General features: G+C 48.3%; 1 protein-coding gene across 1 annotated transcript in view; it reads left to right on the forward strand.

Annotated features, from left to right (window-relative positions):
- The first annotated feature begins 2566 nt into the window (after positions 1–2566).
- The window catches only part of LOC138528617 (ankyrin repeat domain-containing protein 50-like), a 394440-nt gene continuing 382110 nt past the window's right edge, over positions 2567–14896 (forward strand). The window contains exon 1 of the mRNA XM_069640417.1: positions 2567–2800. The gene's annotated coding sequence lies outside the window, so the exon portion shown is untranslated. The remainder of the gene's footprint in view (positions 2801–14896) is intronic.

A 14896-nucleotide genomic window follows, 5' to 3' on the forward strand; every position in this document is an offset into this window, starting at 1 on the left:
TTGAGTGCTTTCCCAGGGGTGGAAGAATTCCACAGACCCCCTAAAGACACAATGTAAACAGAGCAGAAAAAGTCTGGCATTTTTGCTCTCTTTTCAGGGGAGCTGGAGCTGCAAAGCAAAGCAGGAAACATGAAAGTCACGCATAGCCAAGAAAAATACCTAACTGTGGAAATATGAAAGTCATAGACAGCCATTTCCACAGTAAAAAGTTGTATTATTTATATCTATCTATATATTTTTGGATAGCAAACCTTATTGTATATAAAGAAGCTTTGTTATCACCTAAGATAGTGTGTGGACATTCCTTTGTGGGGGCTTTGGGGATTCACTGTACTTAAGAACCAGCCTGCATCACCTCCTGAAAGCTTAATCCTGGCTGCCCGCCACGTTTTACCAAACTGAGAGCCTTGGCTGGGGTGTTCTGTGCCTTTACCCGACCATGTAGGGGCCAGATATACAGATATCCTCCTCCGGTCTTTACAGTATCTTTCTTTCTCCTTTATTCATAGCCAATGCACTCTAAAGGATTTACGGAGGACAGCGAGGCGATCCAACCGATACGCCTGTAAGACTTTAAGATGGTTAACAGAGTAGACCCGTTCTGGGGTGGATGTTTGATTCCATGTTGTTTCAGTTAGTTTGGAAAATGTGTCCATTTGCACAAAGCATAGGGAGCGTTCCTGGTGTTACTTGATGTTATAGACTTGGGGACTGATTAAGATCCCTTGGAGCTAGGCTATGCATGCTCATGATGTTCCCTTTTCTAGTTTGTTTACTGTTAATCCTTTCGTTCAGTACTTCTTGGAGTATCAGTAAAGAAGGTTCTGCAAAATGTATACCTGTCTTCATTAAAATTCCGATTTTCATACAGAGCTAAGAAAATTGGCATTAAATAAGTGAGCTCTAAGTTGCAACTGCTGATATGTTTGTTTGCTTGGTAATTAGAAATGTTTGTAGTGTGTGTTGGACTGTTATTTATTTTAGCTTACTGCTGCCATTTGCATGATCTCCAGGTACTCTGAAGGATCTGAAAATGGTTCTCACAGAATGGGCAATAAGCTAAAGTGTGCCCCCCCCTGTGGAAGTACCATTTGCAGCGCACTGTGTACTTGCTCCTAGTACCCCAGCGGTAGCTACTGCCTACTGGGCGAAGCCTGAAACTCAGGAGCGTGTTTTAGATCCTGATCATTGAACCCTAACTTCAAACCCTGAGCACTGGGTACCAAGTAGGTGATGGGTGAGCATAATTTGCGAGTGAAGTTGAGTAGGTATCTGAGATTGGGCAGAGCCCCGGTGTGGTCCCTAGGAACAACTCAGCATGCTAAGAGGTGAAGGTAGGGTACCTAGGAGCCAGTCACACAATTACACTGGGTATCATACATGCCCTCCACAAACATGAGCCCCAATGTGTACTGTAAGCAACCAGGCTCGAACTGGGCTTTAGGGCAGTGCTCATCATGGGCGTAATTTTAGGGGGGGGGTGGGTGTGTTTGTCCCCCCCAACTTTCATGGCACACCTGATTTTGTCCCCATTCATTTGGCTGGGGCACCTTTTTTTCAGATGTCATGTCCCCCCCAACATTTTCATCAAAGTTACTCCACTGGTGCTCATAGGGCAGACGTAATATGCCAGTGTGGGTCTTTTTTGGGGGGGTCAAAGTGGCCCCTTTTTTAATCCAAATTGGGCCAGTTTGTTGAGTTACTTATAATAATGTGTCTTTTATATAGTGCTTTAATCTAAAGCGCTTTACATAGGACATATTTACATACATTACTGTGCAGCTCGTAGTTGTGAGCAGTGCAACGCATTTTATGAAATAATGTGTTGGTACTACTCAAAACAGTCGGTCACTTGTCATATGTAAACGTTTACAACTTAAAAACAAAAAAGGACCAAGCACATACAACTTAAAAACAAAAAATTACCAAGCACATAATGAATAAGCATTTGATTGATACAAATGGATATTTTCTTCTTTTAAAATTTCTGTTAATACTATAAATAATTCGACTGTAACACCAAAGGCAAAAGGTTTGCAAATGTCTAAAAACCAAATAAAGCATTTAAAAAATTTAAAAATTAAAATATGCAAACGTTAGGTTCAGCAACACTTTTGGGCGAGGCAATGGCCGAGTGTTTAATACTTTGGGGAGGGGTTAGGCGCAAACCCCGCAAAAAGCAGATACGTTGTGGGTTTTTGATTTGTGAAACGTGAGAGATTTGGATCCGATTGTGTCCCAGAAAACCCATGCAATCTGCCACTGCCACCCAACCGACTGAGCACAGGGGGCTCGCGCTCCCCTGTGAGCTCCAGGCTCAGGCCGCGCCCCGCTGCCAGAGCTCAGAGGTGGAAAGCGCGCGCGCGCGCGCCTGCGCACACACGGGCCGCGAGCCACCCGCTTGCAGAGCTCCGAGGCGGGCGCGCCTGGGGTTCCCCGGACTCTTTCCCTTGGGTTCAGAAGCGAGGAACGCGCGCGCCTCCGAAATGCTGGAGGCCGCGCGGGTGCGCGCGCTCTCCACTTTACAAGGCTTCTCTGCCTTGGCCGCGCGCGCCCCCTGGCGGGGCCTGAGAGCTGGCGCACCCACTGCTGCCGCTCCAATTTCCTGTCCCCAGGCCGGGGAGCGGAAGTGTGGCTGCTGCCGCCAGCCTCCTGTTGCTAACCGAGTCTCCGCGAGCCCTTCTATCCCCCACCCACCCTCGCGCTCTTGCCTTCTACCTCCTCCCTCCCCCCGTGCCTGGCTGCTCCTCACCCCCCCCACCCCACCCTCTGCACCGGGACTGGAAGCAGAGGAGGACAGGTAAGGAGACATGCTAGCTGCACTGTGTGTGTGTGTGTAACCCGCCTGCCAGCGCCCTCAAGAACCCCACACTCCTGCGTGTGCACTGCACCCAGTGTCTACCTTCCGGGTTGGTGCCACTAGTGCTCAGCCCTGCATGTGTCTGGACTCCTTCTCGTGCTGGCAGGGAAGCCCACGCCCATATCCCTACACATGCCCGCATGGCTGTCTGCACAGCCCAGACAACACCATTCCAGTGCTCCTCCCCGCCCTGATTGCACTTCACCACCCTACCTGCACAACCCATGCCCCTCCATCACCACCCTACCTGCACAACCCATGCCCCTCCATCACCACCCTACCTGCACAACCCATGCTCCCCCTCACCACCCTACCTGCACAACCCATGCCCCTCCATCACCACCCTACCTGCACAACCCATGCCCCTCCATCACCACCCTACCTGCACAACCCATCCCCCTCCATCACCACCCTACCTGCACAACCCATGCTCCCCATCACCACCCTACCTGCACAACCCATGCCCCTCCATCACCACCCTACCTGCGCAACCCATGCCCCTCCATCACCACCCTACCTGCACAACCCATGCCCCTCCATCACCACCCTACCTGCACAACCCATGCTCCCCCTCACCACCCTACCTGCACAACCCATGCCCCTCCATCACCACCCTACCTGCACAACCCATGCCCCTCCATCACCACCCTACCTGCACAACCCATGCTCCCCATCACCACCCTACCTGCACAACCCATGCCCCTCCATTACCACCCTACCTGCACAACCCATGCCCCTCCATTACCACCCTACCTGCACAACCCATGCCCCTCCATCACCACCCTACCTGCACAACCCATGCCCCTCCATCACCACCCTACCTGCACAACCCATGCTCCCCATCACCACCCTACCTATGCTCTTCCATCACCACCCTTCCTGCACAACCCATGCTCCCCATCACCACCCTACCTGCACAACCCATGCCCCTCCATTACCACCCTACCTGCACAACCCATACCCCTCCATCACCACCCTACCTGCACAACCCATGCCCCTCCATCACCACCCTACCTGCACAACCCATGCCCCTCCATCACCACCCTACCTGCACAACCCATGCCCCTCCATCACCACCCTACATGCACAACCCATGCCCCTCCATCACCACCCTACATGCACAACCCATGCCCCTCCATCACCACCCTACCTGCACAACCCATGCCCCTCCATCACCACCCTACCTGCACAACCCATGCCCCTCCATCACCACCCTACCTGCACAACCCATGCTCCCCTATCACCACCCTACCTGTACAACCCATTCTCCTCCATCAGCACCCTACCTGCACAACCCATGCCCCTCCATCACCACCCTACATGCACAACTCATGCTCCCCCATCACCACCCTACCTGCACAACCCATGCTCCCCCATCACCACCCTACCTGCACAACCCATGCTCCTCCACGTCTTGATGTGCCACATATATACCCGTGCCTATGCCATAGCACTTGTCTGTGCATCGTTGCCAGTCCTCTACCGTACCTCCTCCACTACACAGCACTGTCTGTGTTGTGCTGCCGCCATGCATATCCTGCAGCTCAGTATAAGCTTTCCACAACCCCCTGTCAGCACACCTATGCCGCTGCCCTCCAACCATTAACAACACCATGCCTGTGTCCCAAATATACATGGACAGGCCGCCCTATGCCCCCAAAACAAGTATGGAATATACCTGTGCTTGCAACGGCTTATCTTTACTGCCCAGTATGCACTCTCCCCAACACTCACTTTGTAGAGCATTGGCTGTGCCCCCAACAGTACAGCTCTGTAGCCCAACATCCTACCCTTCGAATCCTACCAACACAGTGTGGCATGGTCGCCAACGTGATCTATTCCGTTCTGTAGGTGCTTATGCAGGCCTGATTTTTTTTTATTGCGTTCTGGAACTTGAATTTCTGCTGTTCCCATTATGAAACTCGGACTACAGATCCTACAACGTTTCTCTGTACAACTCGGTTGTGTTTCAGACAGCCTGTCTTTACATCCAAGCGCTGTCCCCCCACACACCCTGGCCGTGTTTCACTAATGTGTTGGTTCTGGCACTTCACATCCCCTGTGAACAGTCCCTTGCACCCATTGCAAACACCTTGTTTGGATGCATTTTATCACCTTTCTCAAAACCCCATTCTACAGCGCTGGATGTGCTCCTTCCTTCACGCGCTTTGTTCTTGTGACTGTCGCACAGCGCTGTCTGTGCTAAACCCAACACGATGCCTGTGTCTGGTTCCCACAACACCCCCTTCTTCACACATGGAAAAGCACCCCTGCTGTACACAATACCACGCGTGTTTCTTTTCCCCCCGCTGGTTTCTGCTAATCGTGCATTATGGGCAAGTGGGAACTGCATGCATTGGGTAACTATGATGTAAGAACGGCATTGGGGAATTGCATGTAGCGAGCATCGGGGAAATGTATGCCAGAGTCGACTCTGGGGATTTATGAACAACGTGCGCAGGGATGCTATCGGAGGCATGCATGAAGGATGCAAGGAACCTTCCAGAGGCATATAATAAGTACGTTCTGAATTTCTGTCCCTGTTTCTATGAAATAAGCCTGTAAGTGTTTTAGTGCGGGGGTGCAGAGCAGGGTGTGACAGCTGACATTAATGACAGTACCATAATGATGAGGCCAGACAACCAAATAGGGTGGAAAAACTTTGACCACAAGCTTTATTGTATCCTGAGCTATGTGTAAAGAAAACCAACCAACAAAAACATAATGTAAAACCAAAACACATTTCGGGGAACAAGGGATCAGGTCAGCTGGGACCCTACTCCCACGCAGGGCCAACTCGAGGCTGATCCCTGCCGCCCGTCATTCTAAAGCTTGCGACTTTCTGTGGACCCGGCGTGTGAGCCGCGTCCGGCTTATCTTCTGATCCTTGATTACTTCTTCATGTGTTACTTTTCCATTTCAGTTTTTGATTAGCCACTGGCTTTCTACTTATTGAGACGTTTGCCTTTTTCCAGTGTTTTATGCGTTTTACTCCATATTGAGGCATTATTAGCCTTCCTATTAACATATAAATCCCTTTTGGATTTCCCCCTTGAGAGGCGTTATTCTCTTTCCAAGCTTCTCCATCTGTTGCCTTTGCTTTTACCATGAATTTATAATTTCTTTGTCTTTTGCGAGTCATTTTAGTAGGTAGAAGATGTTTAGAACATGCCTTACTTTTTTTGACCAGTTTGTTTCATTTTATATATTTTGCATTTGTCTTTTTGGGTATTTTGTTCCTTTTCCTCCTTATTGATGTATTAATGGACTTTGTATTTCCACATACTCACCTTTTGTTCAGCCCCCTGCAAAGCGTTCTTTTGTTATTTAATTGCCTTTTGCGAGGCGTATGTTACCTTCTTTTCTTATCGACATTTCTGTGATTTAAAAAAGTAATGTGTGTTGGTACCTGCTCTACTTCTCAACTTTTTCCTGAGCGGCGATTTTGCCTAGTGTTTAAAATGGGTACAAAAATAGGACTGCCCTACTTGAAGGGAGGGAGGTTTTTTGAATTCCTTTTTCACCTCTTGAAGAGGTCCGCAGTACGCACTGCTCCTGCAGTGCTGGGCAAGGGGAATGCTGATTGGGGGCTGCCTTGCCCCCCTCAGATATAGGCCAAAATTGGCCTGAGGGCAGGTAGCCCCATTCAAGCATCAAAGGCCTTTTTGTCTCCCCGTCCATCTGGATGGGAGGGGGCCTTTGATGTGGGTGTCAGGGGCAGGGAATACCTGTTTGACAGGCGGTTGTCACCTGCCCCTGTCACCTTCTCGTCGGCTGGGGCGCCCCTTTTGTTCTTGGTGCCTGGTGTCCCAACCTGCACACCTGGGTGTTAATGGGCAAGCACCTGGTAGGTGCTGCCCATGTCTGCTTCCCCTGCAATGCCACCTCCCCTCTTATGCCCCTGGGCCTTCCACTTCCAAGGGGGGTCCATGTAAATAAGCCTGGAAGTGTTTTAGTTGCGGGGGTGCGCTTCAGGGTGTGACAGCTGATATTAATGACAGTGCCATAATGATGAGGCCAGACAACCAAATAGGGTGGAAAAACTTTGGCCACAAGCTTTATTGTATCCTGAGCTATGTGTAAAGAAAATAAACCAGCACATACATTATGTAAAACCAAACATTTTGGGGAACAAGGGATCAGGTGAGCGCGGCCCCTACTCCCACGAAGGGCCAACTCGAGGCTGATCCCTGCCGTCACCCCAAGGGGATGCACGGTCCCTCAGGTCTCCCCAAAATAGACATCTATGTACAACCCCTCTCTGCCAATGTACAGAAGATGTCTCTTGTGGAAATGTCCATGTGTTCTATGGAGAGGTGAATCCTGTTACTGATAAATAGGCCTTTATTATACAATGTGATCCTGTGTTTATGAACTTGAGTCCCAAGAATGTGCAGAAGTTGCACAGGGATTTGTTCAATTTACGCCTGGAAATTTCTATTGCTTTGTTGGACTCAGCGCTGTGCCAGTGTTTGCGCGGGAGGATTTCAGACAGCATGAGGTCGCCTTGTTTTTTCATCCGATTGGTTGCTCCTGGCTTGGAAAGTCAATCCCTGCAACCAGGAGGCGGGCACTGGCCCATCCGAACAAGGCCCACGACGAGGCCCCCTCACATTTCACCTTTCTTCTTTCTACTCTGCTGTCTCTTGGCTGCAATGCCGTGGCTCTCATGGATTTCTCCAGGCCCAGAGTGCTTTTTTGGAATTATAGGGTAAGCCTGGCTGCTCCCGCTGAGTACGTGTGCTATGAGGTGACTTTTTTTGAAAATGCACGAAAATGGAAATTAAGCTCTCTAAAAATGCCACCCTGAAATCGCGTGTCGACAAAATTTGTTTAATGGACTTTTGTTGTCTCTTTAGGCATTTCTACAATGTTTGCCAGTTTCCTGCAGTCTTGGCACAATTTGAATGTGCCTTTCCATCATGGTCGCCTTGTTTTTTCATCTGATTGTCTGCCTGGCCTTGCCTGCTCCCTCTCCCTATTGGTTGCTCCTGCAACCGGGAGGTGGGAGCCGGCCCATCCGAACAAGGCCCATGACTAAGGCCCTGTCTACCCCTGTCCACTGCAGTACGCCGCCCGCCGCTCCGGTCTCTGTCCCCTCGCCTATAACCGCCCTCCCGCTGGTCGCCTGTGAGAGAGCCCACCCTACTCTGGCTGGCCACCTGTGAGTGTGAGAGAGCCCCTTTGACCCAACCCAGCATATGTATTTAGCTGCCTTCCTCTAACTGTAGATTGGCACCATGCTTTAGTCCTCCAATCTCTATATTGAACCAGTATCTATCCACTGCCCTTCAACATGGGGTGGGTACCATACCATTCTTTGCTGACTTCTACCATGCATTAGAGCTTAGTAGCCCCTCTGTTTATTGTGGCTGAAACCATGCATTTGTTTTTGATTAAAACCACGCATTTGTGTGGTGTTGCCATCACGCAACATGTGATCGGCACCATGCATTCTGCCTACTGATTTTTAACCTTGCATTTGTGTGGTGTTGCCATCACGCGACATGTGATCGGCACCATGTATTCTGCCTACTGATTTTTGACCTTGCATTTGTATGGTGTTGCCATCACGCAACATGTGATCGCCACCATGTATTCTGGCTGCTGATTTTTTACCTTGCATTTGTGTGGTGTTGCCATCACGCAACATGTGATCGGCACCATGTATTCTGGCTACTGATTTTTGACCTTGCATTTGTGTGGTGTTGCCATCACGTGACATGTGATCGGCACCATGTATTCTGCCTACTGATTTTTGACCATGCATTTGTGTGGTGTTGCCATCACGCAACATGTGATCGGCACCATGTATTCTACCTACTGATTTTTGACCATGCATTTGTGTGCTGCTGCCTTCATGCAACATGTTCTTGCACCACGTACTTGCAACTGACGTTTTGCATTGCATGCTGCTGCCGCCCTTCAAGATGGGGTCGGGCATCAGGTCTGTGCCACCTATATAGTCTTTATGCATTATATGCTGCTGCCACCCTCCAAATTGGGTCAGGCAAACTGTATGTCACTGCTAGCACTTTTGTAACTAAGTTAAGCCGCACTCTGCCAGTTGAGGACGGGCTATACGCATGTATGTTTTTGTCTGTTTCTCGCAAGCACTTACGTAACTAAGCCTTCTTAACAGCGCCTCGATGCCAGAGGGCAGTTGTGCGCTTTACAAATGCAAATAAATAAATAAATGAGCTCCATTTGTTTCCAGCAATGTGCAATGGTCCTGAGTGAGGAGCACATATCTGTCAGTAGTGATTTTCTTCCCAACTGGACCAGGTCACTGCCCCCTAGATGAATTATCAGGAAGTCAGGGGGTGGGGTGCTGACTCCCAGTAGGATGGCAAGCTTGTGCCGGTCACCCCAGCACATGCCGGGCTTGCCCCACCAGTAAGTGACTGTGTTCTGAAAGTGCAGGCCTTCCTGTGTTTCCTACAGCCATCTGCTGGCCCTTGTGATGGAGTGGGCCACAATCCATGCTGTTTTTAATGGAGGTCCCCCTGTGTGGAGAGGGCGAGAAGAGGGGCTGGGGCTAGATGACTGTTAGATCAAGTCTTTCCTAATGTATTTTTTGTATTCTCCAGATCTCCACCCCAATCCATTTTTATTGTTTTCTCCTGTAAGCCTCCCATCCAGGCGATGTTGCCGCCCCAATCCTGAAGGAGTGGGACCCAAATTCTGCTGGGTCCGAACCCGCTGCCCTTATGGCTTTTTTAAGCACAAACCTTAACTGGAATCTAATGAGGGTGGAGACATTTTTATGTGTCAGAAGTTGGCCACCCATGCTTGAGCGTTTACCAAGGAAGGCTCTGGTGTTACAAATGGGACAATATTTTTCCATATTTTCTTAATTTTACGCTCAATATGCCATTCAATGGTCTTCTTCACATTTCTATTTAAATTTTTTGTAGCCGTGCGCCTGCCAAATTTGGTAATTTTGAGCCCCGGGTTTCACTACTGCTACTGGGCCCGACGCATGCTGTGAGGTGGCCTTGGTCATCCTCGCTCTGAGTCAAACTTTCCCCCTCGCTGCTGGAGTCTTCCCTGTGCCTTTTCTTTTTCCCAGCGCCCCCTTCTTTGTGCCATTTAAAAAAATGTTCTGACATTGGCCCCAAGTCATTCTGCACAGTACCTGTTTTTTCTTTTCTTTTTCTGCCTGGGTGGACATCTGCTGAGGCTGGAATGCTGCAGACATATTGGTGCCTTTTCCTCTTTACCTGCACTTCTTGTTCCTCTTGGTCCTCTTCCTCGCCGGCCTCTCCTTCTGTCACTGTATCTGCTTCAGATTCTCTGCTGGCTGCTGCTATTTCTGCCATCTTCTTCTTGACCACGTCCATGCCCTGTGCTGCTTCTGCCTCCTTTGCCCATTCCAAGAGCAATTTCTCCTTTAAGGCGAGGGGGTCCATCATCCTTGTTCCTGCCCTGGCAATAGCTTGCTTATGTAGCTTTGGACCTTCCTCTGGGGTGTTAATGCTTTTGCTCCCCTGGAAATGAGCCCTTCAAAGTTCCTTGCTCTGGGCGCTCGTTGTGTCCAATGTGTGGGTATGGCCCCCCGAGATGTGCTCTTGTTCTTGGCTGTAGAGTTTCTGCTGTTGTTCCCTCTATAGTGCTGCTACACTGGGGTCAATGCCAGCTTCTCCGCTGTAACCGTGTGTTAGCACAGCTGTGCGGAAAGGATTACACCTTCTGTAATGCCTGGGTGCATCACCACGTGTTTTCTCATGCTGTTCGAGGTTGTAACGTGTGAATGCTCTGTGCTGTCTTGCTTCCAACCTGCGCATGTGTTATTAGCGCTATTTTCCTTTTTTATAAAGCATGCGTTGTTTCCTTTTCCCCCTTTCAAACGTTTGGAGTTACTGCCCCCCCCCCTTGCTGGAGCTGCGGCACTGGGCCGCGCCTCGGCTGTCGTGCTATCACAGTGCTCCTGACAGCCTCTCTGCCCTTGCCGTGTGTTTGCTGGCTGTTGGGAAGGGGATAAGCTTTCCTTCTGTGATTGCAAATAGCCACAATGTTAATTGGGCTCAATCCCGTTTTTATAGTTCATGCACCGACCTGTGGCAACGTCTTGCGTTTCTGCTCTGTGTCGTCCTGCTTCCACTGTGAACGCGTATAAACCAAATGCTTCGCCGACAGCTTTGCTCTTTTTTTACCAACTCCACGTTTGTTGCTGTGAAAGCGGGTTGAGGCCATAGGGGTCGGGACGGTGTCAGCCCACACAGGCACGTGATCTGAGAGGCCACGTCTTCTGACTTCTGTGCACCTGACTAAGGTAAGCACCATACACATCAGAATCAGTTTCTTGCTGGAAACACATATTATAAAAAATGCATTAATAGCCATTAGAACTTACATAACTAAACCCTTGACACTATGTTCTGTCTATTTCTTTTGACAGAACGCATAGGATCTCTCACGTATACTTGTTGTCCCTGTCCTGATGAAGGCCGACCCAATTTCTGCTACTCAAGATAGCCCAAAGGCCAAAACACAGTTGTGTTGACTCATTATCTAATTTTTTCATATATCCAATACTTGTACTATCCACACTGCGATTACTTTATCATGCTATTATGTCACTCTTGGCAATCAAGGCATAAGTTAGTTTTAAAAAATTGATTAGCAGATTTAGCTAATTAAAATTTATTTGATTAGCAATTTTGTACTAATATTAATGTCACCAGAATTAGTTGTACCCCAAGATATAGAATTTGCAAGAATGCAGAAATGATTTTTATGTACCTCTGAACATCAGTGCAAGTCTGTAAAATGTAAAGGTTCGCTGCATGAATGGCCAAACAAATAAAGCTCTAAAACATTTTTCAGTTCAAGGATGTGTGGTTGGGTCATGCAGTCAGTGTTGCAGCACAGTGCTGTGGCCTTCATGTTGTTAACAAGACATCAATTAAAGACTCAATAGTGTGTGCATATGCAATTTTTATTTTATGATATCAAGTTACATATATAACCCTAGTTTCTTCCTGTGGTACTACTGGTCCAACCATAATCTACATGGAACTGTGTGGGTGAAAGCAGAGGCACACATTTTTTGTTGGGTGTATTTGCCTTTTTTAAAGGGAGTAAAAGGGGCTGATACACCCCTTATCTGTAGGGCTGAGGCCACGGACATTGCCTATGGAGAAAATTCAAATGTCTGTTCTTGCCAGCACTTGGTGGGTCAAATGATTTGCCCAGGATCACATGCTTTGGTTAAGCAGTGAAGCCAGAATTGCCAGCAATTTAACTTACCTGCCACAAACCTCCAAGCTCTAATTAGTACACATTTGTTTTGGGTTAAACAAGAGCCACAATGGTCTAGTTTATTTGCAAAGTACACCCAAAGCAACCTCCTTGGAGTATTTGCACCACTCAAACCGAACACTACACATCTCGGAATGCAAAACCATGTTTGATCTCATGGATGAACTCCGCTTTAAAAGAACTAGCTAGCTTTGAGTCACTTTCTGTGCACATGTGGTGTTTAAGGTATCCAACTTACACATTGTGGGACTCTTGACAGCTTTAATGCAAAATGGTCTCCCGTTAATTTTAAAATAAAAAGTTGGGCTAGACTTTGCTTACCTCTCATGCCCGTTGTTATCAAGTCACAGTGGGAAGGTCCTCTCTGCCTAATCTTCCTCTACACTCTTACCAATTCCTACAAGATAAGCAAAAAGCAAGTCATTACCTACCCACAACAATGCACACTCACTCTGGGGGTGCCTCGTGAATCGACATGGCCCCTCAGCACCCGCTATGGAGTGAACATTATATTTCTCCCACCCGAACAAATGCCAGCGCAGCCACTTGCTACCGCCTAGCCCATCAATCGGGGACAGAGTTGGGGCCTTTCGCCTTTACAAACAAGAGGCCTCGAGTCTCTGGGGGCAGGGGGTCCAGCAACTGCCCCCATGTTTCCAGTCCGCAAAGCACAGCAAAAAAAGTCACAATTTTTGTTCTGGGGCTTTTAATATGCGCTTTGCAGTGCTCACATTAAGGTTATGGCCAGTGTAAAGCTTCCTACTGGCTCTGGCTGCCTGTCTCGTGATCAATTGGGCAGCTAACCTCCATGCACCGCTGCAGGCTGCTCGGACTGGCCTATAGGGCAATGGGCCCATGGCTTAACCAAAAACGCAAAATGCTTGTGTGGGCCCATTTTTTTGGGTCAAAGTGGGCCACCTTTTTTGCCAATGTGGGCCAGTTTGATAAGTTACTGGACTAAATTATGTGACTAATTGTTTTGACCAGTGTTGCTGAATATTCTTGTACAATTTGCATCACATTTGATCAAAAACAGCGTCACAGGAATTAATTCCCATTGGTTTGCAACTTTGGAGCACTTTTCGTTGGTGCCCGAGACAACTGTATGCCTCAGTCCGACCCTGCCCCACTGTTTCCACCATCAGCAGTGGGGGGCCCGGGGAGCACACATCTTCACCCAGGACTGATGCTGCTTACTGTGGGTGCTGGGTGTAGAGTGGCACACTTGCCAACCCTACAGATTTAGGCAGTAGGCTACTGCTTTTTAAGCAGTCCTACCAGACAGTGACAGATTCTACTGCTTTTTACAGTGGCAAGTAATTAATGTGACTCTAAGGCAAGCTCCAGGATAAAGCATGCAACACATTAGTCTGTCTGTACAGTGGACTGGTAGGTGATTACTTTGATTGGGCTCAGACCAATCCACTGACCTCACCTGACAGCTACTTGACTCTGTTCTGCACTCTTGCCGGGACATCCCTTAGGTCCCCCACCAGTGAAGTCAAGTGGCAGAGTGTAACACCATCACACAGCATCTGCATCTCAGACCAAGGGGGGTATCCGTCACCATGTCATTCAGTGTTCAACTTGCAATAAATATGTAACTGCCTGGGCTGCTGCTACAGAGCAGTGGCAAACGTCGCCTACCAGCTCTGTGTAATTTATACCTTCTGTAAAGTTAGGTCATTGAATTTGGTGCTAAGATACCATTCAGAATTGTACATTTTTAACATTTGAACATCTTTCCATATTGTGCTGTTTGATGGGTTGTGTATTAGGCAAAGGTTACACCAACATACTAAGGCTCACTTGTGGCACAGACTTCTTGTTTTATTCTCAACTGCTTTATCCATTTCACAACAGCACAGCGTGTAAAGCTCACTATGTGCAAAGTAATTCCTCAGCACCAAGTCCTCCAATATTGGCGAGCCCTTCACCTATGCCTGTGCAAGTGTCATTAAATCTCAGTCTCCGCCAGCAGGAGACTTGTTCTGGAGAAAACATGATCATGTCTGACCAGTGGCCTTAAATGGAAGCTATAGAGCAGGGGTCTGCAACCTTTGGCTCTCAAGATGTTTTGGACTGCAACACCCATCGATCCTAACTTGCATTATCAATGCTGAGTGATCATTGGAGTTGTAGTCCGAAATATGTGGATAGCCCCAGGTTGCAGACCCCTGCTATAGAGGTTGCACCCTGTGTAGAATACTAGGCCCTGCTGGCTTGCCTAGTAGGCATGTGCTTAATTTGTCGCTTCATCTCGGTGGCCCCTTCTGGTGCATGCTCGGTGCCTGTGCATGTACAGCCAGTGAAGAGAGCTGCTGTGTACTCTGAACTGGTGGCCAACTAGCAGTTGCTGCCATTGCCATTTTATAAACATAGTGATGTTCAAATTGGCATTACAATGCTGTTATCCGGGGAAACTTACTCTAGTCTGGGCTTTCTGTGCCTAGCTTGCCACTGTTGAAAGTGGCATGACCATGTGTTAATAATTGCATTACTTTGGAAATTACGTTACCGTATGGCATTGGCATGATGGTACTCGGATAAAAAGAGCTGAACTTTGGCATGCTTCAGTGGTGCCAACAATGTATGTTTTGTATTATCCTGTGATGTCATTGTTCTGGGAATTATTATTTTTGAAACTTCAAAAATGATAATCCTACATTGGTCACAGAATGTTGGAGTAGCTGTGAAGTTATTACAGCGGGTGCTGAGTGTTAAACAGTGGCTGGCAATAATATTTCTCCCACCCGTTCGGGCTGTAGAAAT

The sequence above is a fragment of the Ambystoma mexicanum genome, chromosome 7q (assembly GCF_040938575.1).
Source record: "Ambystoma mexicanum isolate Mex_15411 chromosome 7q, UKY_AmexF1_1, whole genome shotgun sequence".
Classification (NCBI taxonomy): Eukaryota; Metazoa; Chordata; class Amphibia; order Caudata; family Ambystomatidae; genus Ambystoma; species Ambystoma mexicanum.